The sequence below is a fragment of the Artibeus jamaicensis genome, unplaced genomic scaffold (assembly GCF_021234435.1).
Source record: "Artibeus jamaicensis isolate MK-2021 breed Jamaican fruit bat unplaced genomic scaffold, CSHL_Jam_final contig_3152, whole genome shotgun sequence".
In the NCBI taxonomy this organism is placed as follows: Eukaryota; Metazoa; Chordata; class Mammalia; order Chiroptera; family Phyllostomidae; genus Artibeus; species Artibeus jamaicensis.
The window spans coordinates 4,125,250-4,137,471 of record NW_026521729.1 but is presented as its reverse complement, the minus strand read 5'-3'; the positions used below and the strand labels follow the sequence as shown (position 1 = coordinate 4,137,471).

The 12,222-nt window shown below is 55.6% G+C and overlaps 2 protein-coding genes across 4 annotated transcripts in view; one reads left to right on the top strand and one right to left on the bottom strand.

Annotated features, from left to right (window-relative positions):
• RBL2 (RB transcriptional corepressor like 2) overlaps positions 1-9,458 on the top strand; it is a 55,768-nt gene extending 46,310 nt beyond the window's left edge. For all 3 annotated transcript variants that reach the window (XM_037141554.2, XM_053663260.1, XM_053663259.1), the window contains exon 23: positions 8,648-9,458. The gene's annotated coding sequence lies outside the window, so the exon portion shown is untranslated. The remainder of the gene's footprint in view (positions 1-8,647) is intronic.
• The window catches only part of AKTIP (AKT interacting protein), a 32,161-nt gene that overhangs the window by 11,146 nt on the left and 8,793 nt on the right, over positions 1-12,222 (bottom strand). The gene's annotated exons all lie outside the window — the stretch shown is intronic.

The following is a 12,222-nucleotide window of genomic DNA, read 5'->3' as shown; positions in this document are numbered from 1 at the left end:
CAGTTTGAATACACTTAGGAGTTTAAGTCTCAGTGTAAAAGGCAAGTAGGAACTATTTTCTGCTGGCTACAGGTGGTCTTCCTCGGCCCCTCTGGTTAGCAGGCGCATCACCATCTCCAAAACTTTTTTCCATCTCACTCTCCTCTGTTCCTGGCAATCTTACCCCTTCCCCAAGCTACACTGGGGACTGCTATTTCTCCAGCTCAGACCTCTCCCCTGAGCTTCAGGTGCACATATCCAACTGCCCACTAGGCCCTGATGCCTCGGACACATACCAGTTAGAACCCTTATAGCTGCAAATACCAGAAAACCCAACTTAAATCGAGTTATGTGACAAAGTGTTCTCTCACAGGGCAGGACAGGCCCCAGGGGCGGCACCGCTTTACTTGGAACCCCTGGGTGCATTTCTAGGTTGGTAGCAAGATGGCTGCTGCTGTGTCAGGCACGCCCAGACGTGGCACTGTCTAACAAACAAAAAGATCTTTTTCTTCCCGTACTCTCTTTTGAAGAGCAGGAAGACCTTTCCCAGCAGCTCCCTAGAAGCCGTAACCATGTACCGGTAACCATAAGTCAGTCTCCACCCATAATCAGCCGGGGGCAAGTGGGCAGTCTGCCATGCTGGCTCGGGCTGATAAAGATTTACCCAGGACCCCTGGACTTCGGGCAGACGAGTGGTATGGTTAGATTTGCACTTGGAAACAGTGACTTTGTGTGGAGAGCAGGTCGTAGGGCCACAAGAGGAAGAGAGCATTGGGGAAACCATTGCAGTAGTTCAGCAAGAGACAACTGCACAGATACGATGGTGGAGATGGAGAGGTGAGTGACTTCCAGAGACAATTAGAGGTGGAGTGGACAGGACTTGGCCATGGTTGAGATATGGGGGGGGGGGGTGAAGACAACAGGGGTGTCACGGATGGCACCTAGATTTTTGGCTTGAGCTACTGGATGAATGATGAGGCCATTCGCTGAGATGGAACAGCAAACCACATGGATTACAGGAGGGTGGAAGGGGGGCTAGTTGTTTTGGATGGGTGATGTTTGGGGTGTTTCTGTAAGTGCCGCTTGTGTGCCTGATAACCGTTTACCTCTTCTTCATTGCTGACAGAGCCTCGATTTTCACTGAGTCCCCTCCTTCAGTGGGTTCTGTCACTCTTAGATCAGAGACCAAACCCCTTACCATGGCTATGGGCCCAGCTTAGCAGGGCCAACGCCTGTCTAGGCCCCTCTTGTCCCAGGCTCCAGCCACTGTTAATTCCTTGGAGGCATGACTTGCTCCCATCTTGCCCCCTCACTAGAGGGGGTCTTTGCACTCGATGTTTCCTTTGCCTGAAACATTCTTTTCACTCCCCCCTCCCCCCACCTGCCTCAGTGCAGATACCACTTCCTCAGAGCCCTTTTCTGTTTGCTTGGGAGATGGCTTCGTGTCTTTCTCCCTCACTATACTGGACGCTCCCTGAGTCGGGAGCCAGGTCTGTTTTGCTCTTGTGGTTTCCGCAGCATGCAGCCCAAGGCCTAGGTATGGTAGGGATGTGGGAAATATTTGACAAAGGAAAGACAGAAGCAATGTAAAGTATATTTAAGACACCTACGCCCCTGCGTGGCCCCGGCTCTGCATCAAGAAAGGAGCTCATTATGAGGGCGATCTATTAAAAGGGAAATGAATGAGGGGCAGCCTGGAGGTGCCAAACTCTTTAAGACCAAAATACAAAGCACCGAGAAAGAAAGCCAACTGTTTTACCTATGAAACATTCTCAGTCGCTTCATGTGATGCTCCTCATTCTAAGCTTTTGGAACATATGTGGTGTCTGCGTCTGAATAGATACGTGATCTCCCTGATCATTCACCACCGGCTGGTTTCCAGTTGCCAAAACCGTCACTGAATCCATTCTTTCAGTTTCTGGGACATCAACTGTACTAAGCAGATCACTGATTTACTACCAAAGGGAGGCCTTCACAGAAGGAAGGGGCAAAATTATGTTGAGTTGAAATGTGCTTGTATCTCATATGTGTGCAAACACACACAAGCCAGTGCTCTCATCTCGATCCGTTTGCCCCTAAAGCCTCTTGGGGAAGGAGGTTCCTGGACGGTGCGGCACGCGTCTCACTGACTGCGCGTGCTGCTCAGGACCCGTGGGGTGATTACACAGTGATGTTCAGGATGAGACCACAGTAGGCGCCGAAGTTGTTCTCAGTGGATTTAAGGGATCTTAAGTAATAGTTCTGTAGTTAACAGTACTCCTCGCGTATGGCTGAAATCCTGCATTTCGGACAGTGATTGAAGTTTGAGAAACACTGTGTAGAAGGTGATGTGGCTTCTGTCCTGTCCACCTCCCCACTGATCAGTGCCGTTCTTGCTCGTCAACGTCTCGAGCGTGTGTCCACTTTTTGTTGTACCCCGTCTTCCCCTGTAACTCCTGGCCCTTGAGTGGATCGGTGAACGGGTGATTAGAGAGGTGAAGGGGTGAAGTTTACAGAGCACAGCATTTCAAATCTAAGAGGAGCAGAGGGGCTGCTGTGACTATATTTACGCCTTAAGGAAAAGTAACCCATATACAACACTGCAGCTCACAGAGGGCTGGAAGAGAATTGATTTCCTTTTATAATCAAACAGCACTTTGAACATGGCACGGAGCTACAAATAGCGGCGGCTCCCTTAGCATGCTGATCACGATCCCACCGGCCACAGGAACAATCTCTTCTTCAATTGCCCTTATCTTTGCAAGACCACCTCCCTCTGTGGTTTCAAAGCATTTGGAAAGATGGTAAAGACTTCAGCTTGGTTTTAGCTAGAGTGGCAGATTCCGAAAAAGAAAGCCGGAAAGAGAAGGCAGTAGTCGCCCGCTGATAAATAATTCAGGGCCCGCTGTGGGAGGGCACTGTGCCAGCGCTAGAGCCTTCCTTTCTGATGGCAGGTAAATAGCGGTCCGTGCAAAGACTGGGTGTCTCTGCGAGTGGCAGAGTCTGCCACCCAAAGCAAATGACACAGTCACTGTCATTTACTCCAGCTTCTCGTTTTGAAAATTTTCAGTGATATAAAAAAATAGAGTGCAGTGACCATCCTTACACTCGCCACCTGGGTTCAACAATGCATAATGGTTTGGCCATATTTCCTCTTCCCAATTTTTTTCCTCCTGAGTCACTTGCAAATTAGCTACAGTCGACATGACCTTCCTTCCTGAAAACTTCAGTGTGTATCTGTCTGCTAAGGACAAAGATGCCTCCTAGAACCCCAGTTCCATCACACTTGAGAAAATTCCCTGAGTTCCTAGCTTCACTGCACGTCAGCACCTATTTAATCTGTCCTAATTGTCACATCATAAACAGAAGCTTTTATGGTTATTATCTTCCTAAGCCAGGAGCCAATCAAGTTTCATTGACTGCATTTGGTTGCTATGTCTCTTTAACCTTTTCTAGAACAGTCCTCTCCACCCCTGCCCCACATGGACTATCTGAACAAACCAGGGTGTTTCGCATTCTGGATTCCTTGTGGTGTTGTGTAGCCTGATTCTCTCTCCCTGTGAACTGTGAGGTCTGAAGACTCGATTAGATTCGGTGTTTCTAGCAGGTGCTTGATGGAGGAGAGGATTACGACTCCTTGAGCTGTTGATGTAGTGGAACCGGGTCCCAGTGACTGCGCGTCACGGCCTGTGCTGACACTGTCACCTGAACGCCTGCTCCCGTAAACATTGTTAAACATTGTAACGAAGGCAGGCACTGCTGCCGGCCAGCACAAAAGCCAACAGTCGAGAGAGAGGCAGGTGCTGATGGAAAGGAAAGTGCTTTATTTTTCAGGGCCGGCCACCAAGAAGATGGGGGACTCATGTCTCAAAATCCTTCACCTACGAGCTACCTATTAGAGTCCACACTTACAGAAACAAGGTCAAAAGGATGGTGGGGGCAGGTTCCAATTTCCCGCCATTAGAGCATTAGTGAATCGGTACATTTTCAGGGGTGTTTTGGCCATTCCTACTCCCCACCCTGGAGGCCGACTTGCCACCTGCCCTCGGGACCACGGCCAGGCACTTACATGTGAGTCCACTTGCACTAGGTGGCAAGGAGACGTGTTCGGACGACACTAGGGGCAAGCTGTGGCTGCTGTTCCAGCAGATGGGAGTAGGGGAGCCGCGGACCGGGACCCTGGCTTTGTCGGGTCAGCCCAACACCTGCTGCCTCCCCCCGTGGCCAGGCCCAGGCCTCAGGGCCCCAAGATGCGCATGTCAACTTTGATAATATTCGTGCTCACTCGCATGCTCTCTCTCTCTCTCTCTCTCTGATGGGACAAGTTACCAGACATTCCTCCATGTGTGGGGAAGAGAAAAGAAAGACTCTATCACTTGAAGGAGCATTAAAGCCAGGCACTGTCACACCCCCTGGGAATGTGACTGGGTGAAGGTGGCAGCAGAGACCCTCACTGTCTGCATTTTCCCGGCAACAGGCAGCAGTTTCTCCTGACACCATCTCCATGGTGCTTTCCTTTCAGTAGAGGCAGAGAGACAAACCTCTCCCCACCCCCACAGAGGCTCCAAGCAGGGAAGGCGCAGGGAGCTTAAATAACTCAGGGGGAGTCCACCGAAACCGTCCTAGTGGGTGGTCGGGTGCCCTCTGGTGGGCAGTGGGAAGAATGCATGCAGCAAAGCAGAAATTAAACTTCATCAGAGAATATATTCACGCTTATTTTTTTATTTACTTACTCTTAGAGCCGAGAAGGAAAGGAGAAAGAGAGGGGGAGAAACATTAGTGTACAAGAGACTTGGTTGCCTCTTGCACATGCCCAACTGGGGACCTGGCCTGCAACCCAGGCATGTGCCCTGATGGGGAATTGAACTGGCGACCTTTTGGTTTGCAGGTTGAGCTCACTCCCCTGAACCACACCAGCCAGGGCAGTGTATGGACACTTTAAACAAGCCCAGGCTCTTAAAACAGGTCCTGAGCTGCAGTCCTGAAAACTCACTCCTGGAGGAGTTTCGGGTTTCTGTCTGTCAAAGTGCTTAGCGGTTCCCCCGCAGGTGAGCAGCCCTCAGGGGCCAGGAGCACAGAGGGGAGCGTCAGGAGAAACGCTGTCCCTGACCCTTTCATCTAAGGCCCTTACACACCCTCCAAGGAGCATCTCAGAAACCCTTCCCCGGGGCAGCCCCGCCGGCAAAGTGCCTGCCTTTGACGCCCAGTCCCCTGCAGGTGTCTGTCTCCCACCCGGCCTCACCCTCCAGGGCCACATCCCTCCCACCTCCGTCAAAACCAGAACTTGGAATCTTCACTCCCTAAAACGGAGGTGACTAACGACCCTCCAGCCCTTCACACATCAGAGGCTCCAAGGCCCAGTGCTGGTGTCTCCACAGGACGTGGTCTGGGGTGGGGGGGGACGGGCAGGAAGCCATCAGGAGAGGTTGTGGGCTGAGGGTGACAGGCGATGGCTGCACCCCTCCTGACACCTCCCAGTTTTCAGGCCCCCAAATATGCCCATGTGACTAGGGATGAGGCTGACCAACTGGGATCTGGTGTCTGACCCACTTGTGTGTGGGTAGAAAGGCAGGGGCAGCGCCCCCTGACTCCTGGTGACCCCGGTCCCTCCAGGGTTAGCCCGTCACCAAGGGCCACTTGGGCAGCCTCTCGGGAAACATGCTTACTGTGGGCACCGAGCCGCCAGGCTGCCCTGGCCACGCCGGTCAGGTTGCAGCCGGCTCCTGCCCGACGGTGGTGAGCACAGGCCGGGAGCTCTCTGGGGTCAGCGGGGGGACTCCAGCTCCTTAGGGTTGGGGGAAGACCACAACCCAGACCACCTGCCGCCCACACCTTCCCCACTGAGGCTGCGTTTCCTGGGATCTTTCTGCCTTAACTCGCACAGCACAGGGTGGAGGGGGAGCCGGGGAGGCCTTGTCTGCCAATGTCATTAACTCTTAGCCAGTTTTCAACAGGAAACGGGCTGATTAGAGGGTGTGTGGCTATGCTTCCCTGGCAATGAAATGCAAGGTCACACACGGGGAGGAAGGGGACCCTCCTGCCTGGACCCTCCCATGGTGCCCACCTCATGCAGACTAAAGGCAGTAAGGTCTGCGGTGACTTAGCTGCTGCCACCCACCCACCCGTCCCCACTCCCTCCCCGACTTCATCCCCTGGCACATCTCCCCTCGGCACTCCACTCTAGCCCCAAGGACTGGGCAGCTCCCAGAACATCCCAGGCAGGCTCCTGCCTCGGGGCCTTTGCACTTGCCGTCCCCTTGGCCTAGAACCCCTCCCCCACATTCGCTCATCGCTTCAGCCTCTTCCCCATCCACGCACGGTATCGGTTACACTGCGGGCTTCCGATGCCAACACAGGACCGCTGCTACGCGACTTTGTTCTCAGACCCGGTAGAGAAATCTGCCCAGTCTCCGCTGATACCAAACCACTGCATTTGCCAAAACACAGTTATTTTTGCAACACATGTATTTCATTTTAAAATGATAATATGGTTAGCTAGCCAAGACACAATTGTGAGTGACTGGGTTTATTTTTTCATTGTAGGCTCTCACCATACTGGGGACTAGAAATTGGTATGTTAGCAGTAAAATTTCCACGGCCACATATGCGGCAAATGTAGTTCTGTGATTTCTCTTTTTTATGTTCTGTAGCTTCCTTAAAAAAACCCCTATTGGGGTGTGATTGACAGGTAAAAGGCTGTACCTAGTTAATGTGTACAATTTGAGCTTGAAGATAGGTATGCGCCGGTGAAACCGGCACCATAGCCCAGGCCATACACATACCCGTCACCCCGAACGTTCCCTCCCACACTGCTTTTTGTGGTACGAACACTTCCCATAAGATCTGCCCCGTTAGCAGATGTTTGTGTGTGCGGATTTGTACTCAGAACCACACTGTGTTGCTGGCTGCAGGCGCTGGGCCGCCCAGGGCCCTGCAGGGCACTGTGGTCTTGGAGAGCAGACTCTGCGCCCTTTGGCCAGCACCTCCCGCTGCCCCCTCCCCAGCCCCCGGAAACCACCCTTCTGCTCTCTGCCTCTGCGAGTCACGGGTTGGGCCACTTCAGATCACGTGGCGTCAGCTTTGGCCAGTTCTGTCTCGCTGCACTTAGCATGGCTTCCAGGGTCCATGCCTCAACCCCAGCTCCGAGAGAGAGCCAGGACTGGCCAATCAGAAGCTTCCATTTCCTTCCAGCTGCACCTCCCCATTGGGTCAAGGGCTGCCATGTGATACAAATTAGCCCAAGGAGCCTGTACCCTGGAGTGTCAGCCTCTGGCAGAAGTCTTGGGCCAGGAGGCTGGGTGACTCCTCCTGGACATCACCTCCTGCGAGACCTAGTTCTTCCTCTCCCCCCGGGGAGCAGGCCAGGCCTCCACCACATCAGCTGCCTGGGGCGGGGGTGCCGGGACCACCACCTCACAGCATCACAGATGCCAAGAAAACAGGAAACGATCCCATGAAAAGCCAAGCTCTCCACAGTCGCTACCTCTCCACGGGGAAAACTGCGCCCCTGCAGGTGTCTGCGTGGATTCTGTGGCCCACCTTTGCTCGCAGTGTGTTGAACGTGCTTAGAGAACTCCCTAAGCCAGGGGCTGGAGGCCGACGGGCCGGGAGGGAAGGTGAATGTGCGGCTCAGGCCACGCAGGAGCCGATGACAGACCTAGAACCGCTGGTGCGCCGTGGCTGGGCTGCACGCCCGCCTGCTTATGGCGCTCCCACCACTACACCGGCCAGAGCCGTGGTCAGCGGTGGCCCCCGGGCTCCCTGCCCAGCAGCCCCACGACCGCGTGTGCCTACGAGCAATTCTGGGCAGTTTGTCAGTCTCTCTGAGTTTGGGCGGTGGAACCGAGGAGAGAAACCTAGAAACACGGAGGGTGTCCTTTTCCTGTGAGGGCTAAAGAGGAGGTGTGTGTAGCATTTGACTTAGGAGAGCTTGCCATGTGGTCAGGAGCGGGACAGGCCCTTGGACGGCCCTGCTGGGCTCTGCCACGGGGACAAGAGGCACCGGAGGTGCGCGCCGCTGTGGCCCCTCCAATGATCTGACACGTGAAGTTTGACTGGCGAGAAACCGAGGACAGGAAAGAGGCCTGTTTTTGATTAGGAGACACTCTCCCCTCCAGTCCCTTTGGTTTGGGTGGCGGCCCCTGTAGGCGCCAGGGGCCACTTGTTTACTCAGGAGAAGGAACATCCTGTGGCCATTGTCACTGGCACCCGCAATCCCACGGCCAAGCACCATCGTTGGCACTTCCAACACAACTCACAAAAGCGGGAGGGCAGCCCGTCCCGGGGTGAGGAGTGTGCCCATCCGCAGCGGCCTTCTGTGTGCTGTATTCGTGACCCGCTCTTCTGTCCCCTCCGCCGCCGAATGTCAGGGGCGTGCTCGGCGAGCCACGCCGCCCAGTGGTCCACCCAGTGGTGGAGGGAAAGGCAGGGACGGGGTCCAAGAAGCTGAAGTAGGGGTGTGACCAACCCGCGCACCCTGGCCCTGAAACCGAGGGTCCTCGTGGTTCGGGCTGGAACCGCAGCGTGGGGACGGCCACTTCCCCCCCTCCTCTGTCTCTCGGGCCCCGACTTCTCCGTCACGCGAGGATCTGACCCCGGGGCAGAAGGCAGCAGCCAGGCTCGGATGGAGGGTCAGGGGTCCCCACCCAGGCAGACTAACCATAACATCTCAATCTGAATTATGTTTCAGCTCCTGAACCTAAGACGGATGATGCCTGGCCACTGATCCTTGAAACCAGTTCTGGCCATGGAAACTGACCTTGGAATTCTTTCTCCTTAAGCCCTAAAGAAATGATTCTTACCCTTTGCTCACCCCTGACCAATCAGCTCCCAGCTCAGCACCCAAGATCCCAGCATTCTTTCTCAAGCCCTATAGAAATGATTTCTTACCCTTTGCTCACCCCTGACCAATCAGCTCGCAGCTCAGCACCCAAGATCTCAGCATTCTTTCTCAAGCCCTATAGAAATGATTTCTTACCCTTTGCTCACCCCTGACCAATCAGCTCTCAGCTCAGCACCCAAGATCCCAGCATTCTTTCTCAAGCCCTATAGAAATGATTTCTTACCCTTTGCTCACCCCTGACCAAGTCAGCTCGCAGCTCAGCACCCAAGATCCCAGCATTCTTTCTCAAGCCCTAAAGAAATGATTCTTACTCTTTGCTCACCCCTGACCAATCAGCTCCCAGCTCAGCACCCAAGATCCCAGCATTCTTTCTCAAGCCCTAAAGAAATGATTCTTACCCTTTGCTCACCCCTGACCAATCAGCTCCCAGCTCAGCACCCAAGATCTCAGCATTCTTTCTCAAGCCCTAAAGAAATGATTTCTTACTCTTTGCTCACCAATCAGCTCCCAGCTCTGCACCCAACCTCTACCCATGTGGTTTTGTGATTTTGCTCTATCGATTCTGTAACCCAGGCCACGGAGGCTGTTCTTCCAGAGCTCGGGCTGGCCCACCTCCCAACTGGCCGATTCTAATAAACTGATCAATACTTTTCTTTACTGCAAACCCGGCTCTCGTGCATTTTTGGCATCACTTGATCCCCGGGGTTTGGCACCATCTCGACGGGCAGAGGGCCATGAATGCTTCCTGCGAGACTCGGGCTTCGCCGTGGCTTTGGCTGGGCTGCATTCACCTCACAGCGCGGGCCTCTGGCAGGGCAGGCGCCGAAGGCACGCGGTGCACCTCGCCCATGCAGAGGCATGACCCGGGTTAGACCGACCTTGCACTGTGGCTGTACCCAGTCCAGTTCCTGGCGCCCGATGCATGTCTTGATGCTCCCACACTTTCGGGAACCCCACAGGGGGGTAGTTCATGCCTCACCTTCCCCCTTGGTGACACCTTTCATGAGGGGGTACAGCCACCTCCCTTGCATGGGTCGCTACTCGGGGCTCCCCACCCCAGTTCCAGCAACACTGGGAGGACCCCCGCCAAGATGGCCTGGGAGAAAGGCCTCTGCCTCGGCCACAGTCTTTCTGCTCCTGGGACGGACAGGAAAAGAGCCCCCGCGGGGAGGGGGCTGCAGGTGCGGCTCCTCCGGACGCGGGGCACTGCTCCCCCAGGAAGGGCCTCAGCTTCCCCACCCGGCTCCCTGCACCCTCAGGGCTCCCGGCTCGGACTCTAACAAGCTCAGCCAGGAAGGGCTCCAAAGGTAAAGGGGTGCAACCCTCCAAATTCCTAGGAGGCCCGAGGGCCTGGGGAGGCCACACGAGGGTTCCGGCTTCACTGTCGGTTAGCCGCTGGCCGGTGGGCTGCGTGGAGGACAGGGAGTGAGGCCCAAGTGCGCGTGCACGTACGTGCGTGTGCACATGTGTGCGTGTGTGCAGGGGCACCAGTGCAAAGGGGCGAGGGTGGGAGGGGCCCGCGCGGCTCAGAGACAGACTCGGCTTTCACGGTTCGCCCCAGAGAGTGTTCTGGACCGCGCAGGTGGAACCGAAGATAAATGGATTAGCCAGGTGAGTAAACCTGGATTAAAGACTTTCTGAAAAATCAATTTGAGAGAGAATATTTGGGCAAATAAAATACGATCAGCTGTGTCAAATGGCCTGAGGAAATCGATGCCCGCGAGCCTGGGACAATCTCTGATCTGCGGCTGCCCCTGCCTCCGGGCCGGGGGTCCGCGCCTCAGTAATTGCACCGTGGGGTGAGGCCAGGCCAGGCCAGAACCCACGGCGTCGAAGGTGATGTTTCTTCCACTGAAAATGAATTTCTTTCCTGACCAACAAAGACCAAAGTGATTTCAAAATTCTAAGGGTGGCGAGACATCATAAAATTGTTTACACTTTTCTCGCTGCCCTGACATTAGACGTGGATCCTGCTGGGGAATAAGGAGAAAGGGGCCCCTCAGTCCCCAGGCAGGACGCTCCCACCACAGATGCGGTCGGCCGACGTTCAGAGGCCCTGGTTTCCGAAGCCTCAGGAGCAGAGGGGAAGGGGGAGTGTGAGAGCCACGTGGCAAGTCCGAGGGCTTTTCTTCTCTTCTGTGGCCTTGCTACATGCGAGACCCAGAGGAGTAAAGAGAAGCGGCTTCGGCACCAGAATGAACCAGCCTCAAAAAGAGACCCAGCCCACCGTGGAGATAAATGAAGACCTGGAACCCCAGCAGGAAAGGGAGGTGGGGCGGGGGAGAGAGGGTGCGGTTGTCTCGGGGGCACTGCGATTTGAAGGACCCAGACAGGGCCACGCAGCAGCCAGGGTAATCTTAATTTTGTAAATTTGTTTATTTTAGAGAGTCGGGAAGGGGAAAGAGAGGAAGAGAAACACTGGGAAACCCGAACAAGAAGGGAAACAGCTCCTAACCTGGGTGGCGTCCGACCTCCGGCCCCTTGGCCGGTTTCCCCGCACGTCCCTGGCCTCAGCCCGGGGACCTCCTCTCTTTCCTGTCCACATGCGTTTGCGGGGTGACCTCATCCAGCCTCCGATGGCTCCCCAGCTGAGTCTCCCGGAACTCCCGCCACCCGCTGCTTACCCAACATCTTCCCTGGACACAGTCACCTCCAGCACCATGGCCACCTGCTGCGCTCACTTGTCCTCCACCGGCCACCCCTGCCGTCAGGACCTTGGAGTCACCCTGTTAAATCTGGGGCACCCCCACTTCCACCATGTCCCAGGTGCAACCGCTTCTCCCCACCCAACCTGCCCCCATGTGGCCGGGGCCAGTCTCCCAGCTCCCCTGGATTCCTGTCGAAACTCACCAGTCGGTCCCTCACGGTCTGCCCTGCAAACGCAGCCGACAGCGTCCTGTGAAAACCTGCTTCAGCCCGGTCTCTCCTGTGTTTAGGAGAGGCCACCCGCCCCCTGCCACGGCCCCCCTCAGTCACTCCCAGCGTCTCTGCAGTATTTGCCAAGACCCCACACAACCTCTGGGCCGGGCCACCAGCCATGCTCCCCCCGCTGGTGCAGCTCCGGTGAACACACCAGGCGCTGTACTCGTGTGTCGGTCGTCCGCCCCTCCAGGCAGGGATCTGGCCCGGCACTGGGCAGAGGCTCAGTGTGTCGTCGTTGAATGAGTGACTCACGGGCCTGTTGGCGCCCTGGGCAGCGGTCGGCAGGGTCTGGAGTGTGCGTTACACCCGTTGGTTGTTCTCAGAGGCATGGCAATGGGTGTGAACGGCACCTCTGCTCATCTGGCCATTTGCCTGCCCGTGATACCAGGTGCAGGCCGTGACTCACCCACAAAGACACGCCACCTGAGACATACCCGGGCAGGACGGAGGGACTTGACTAAGGGCGGGCGGGCGGGGCGGGCAGGAAGGGCTTGGACAAG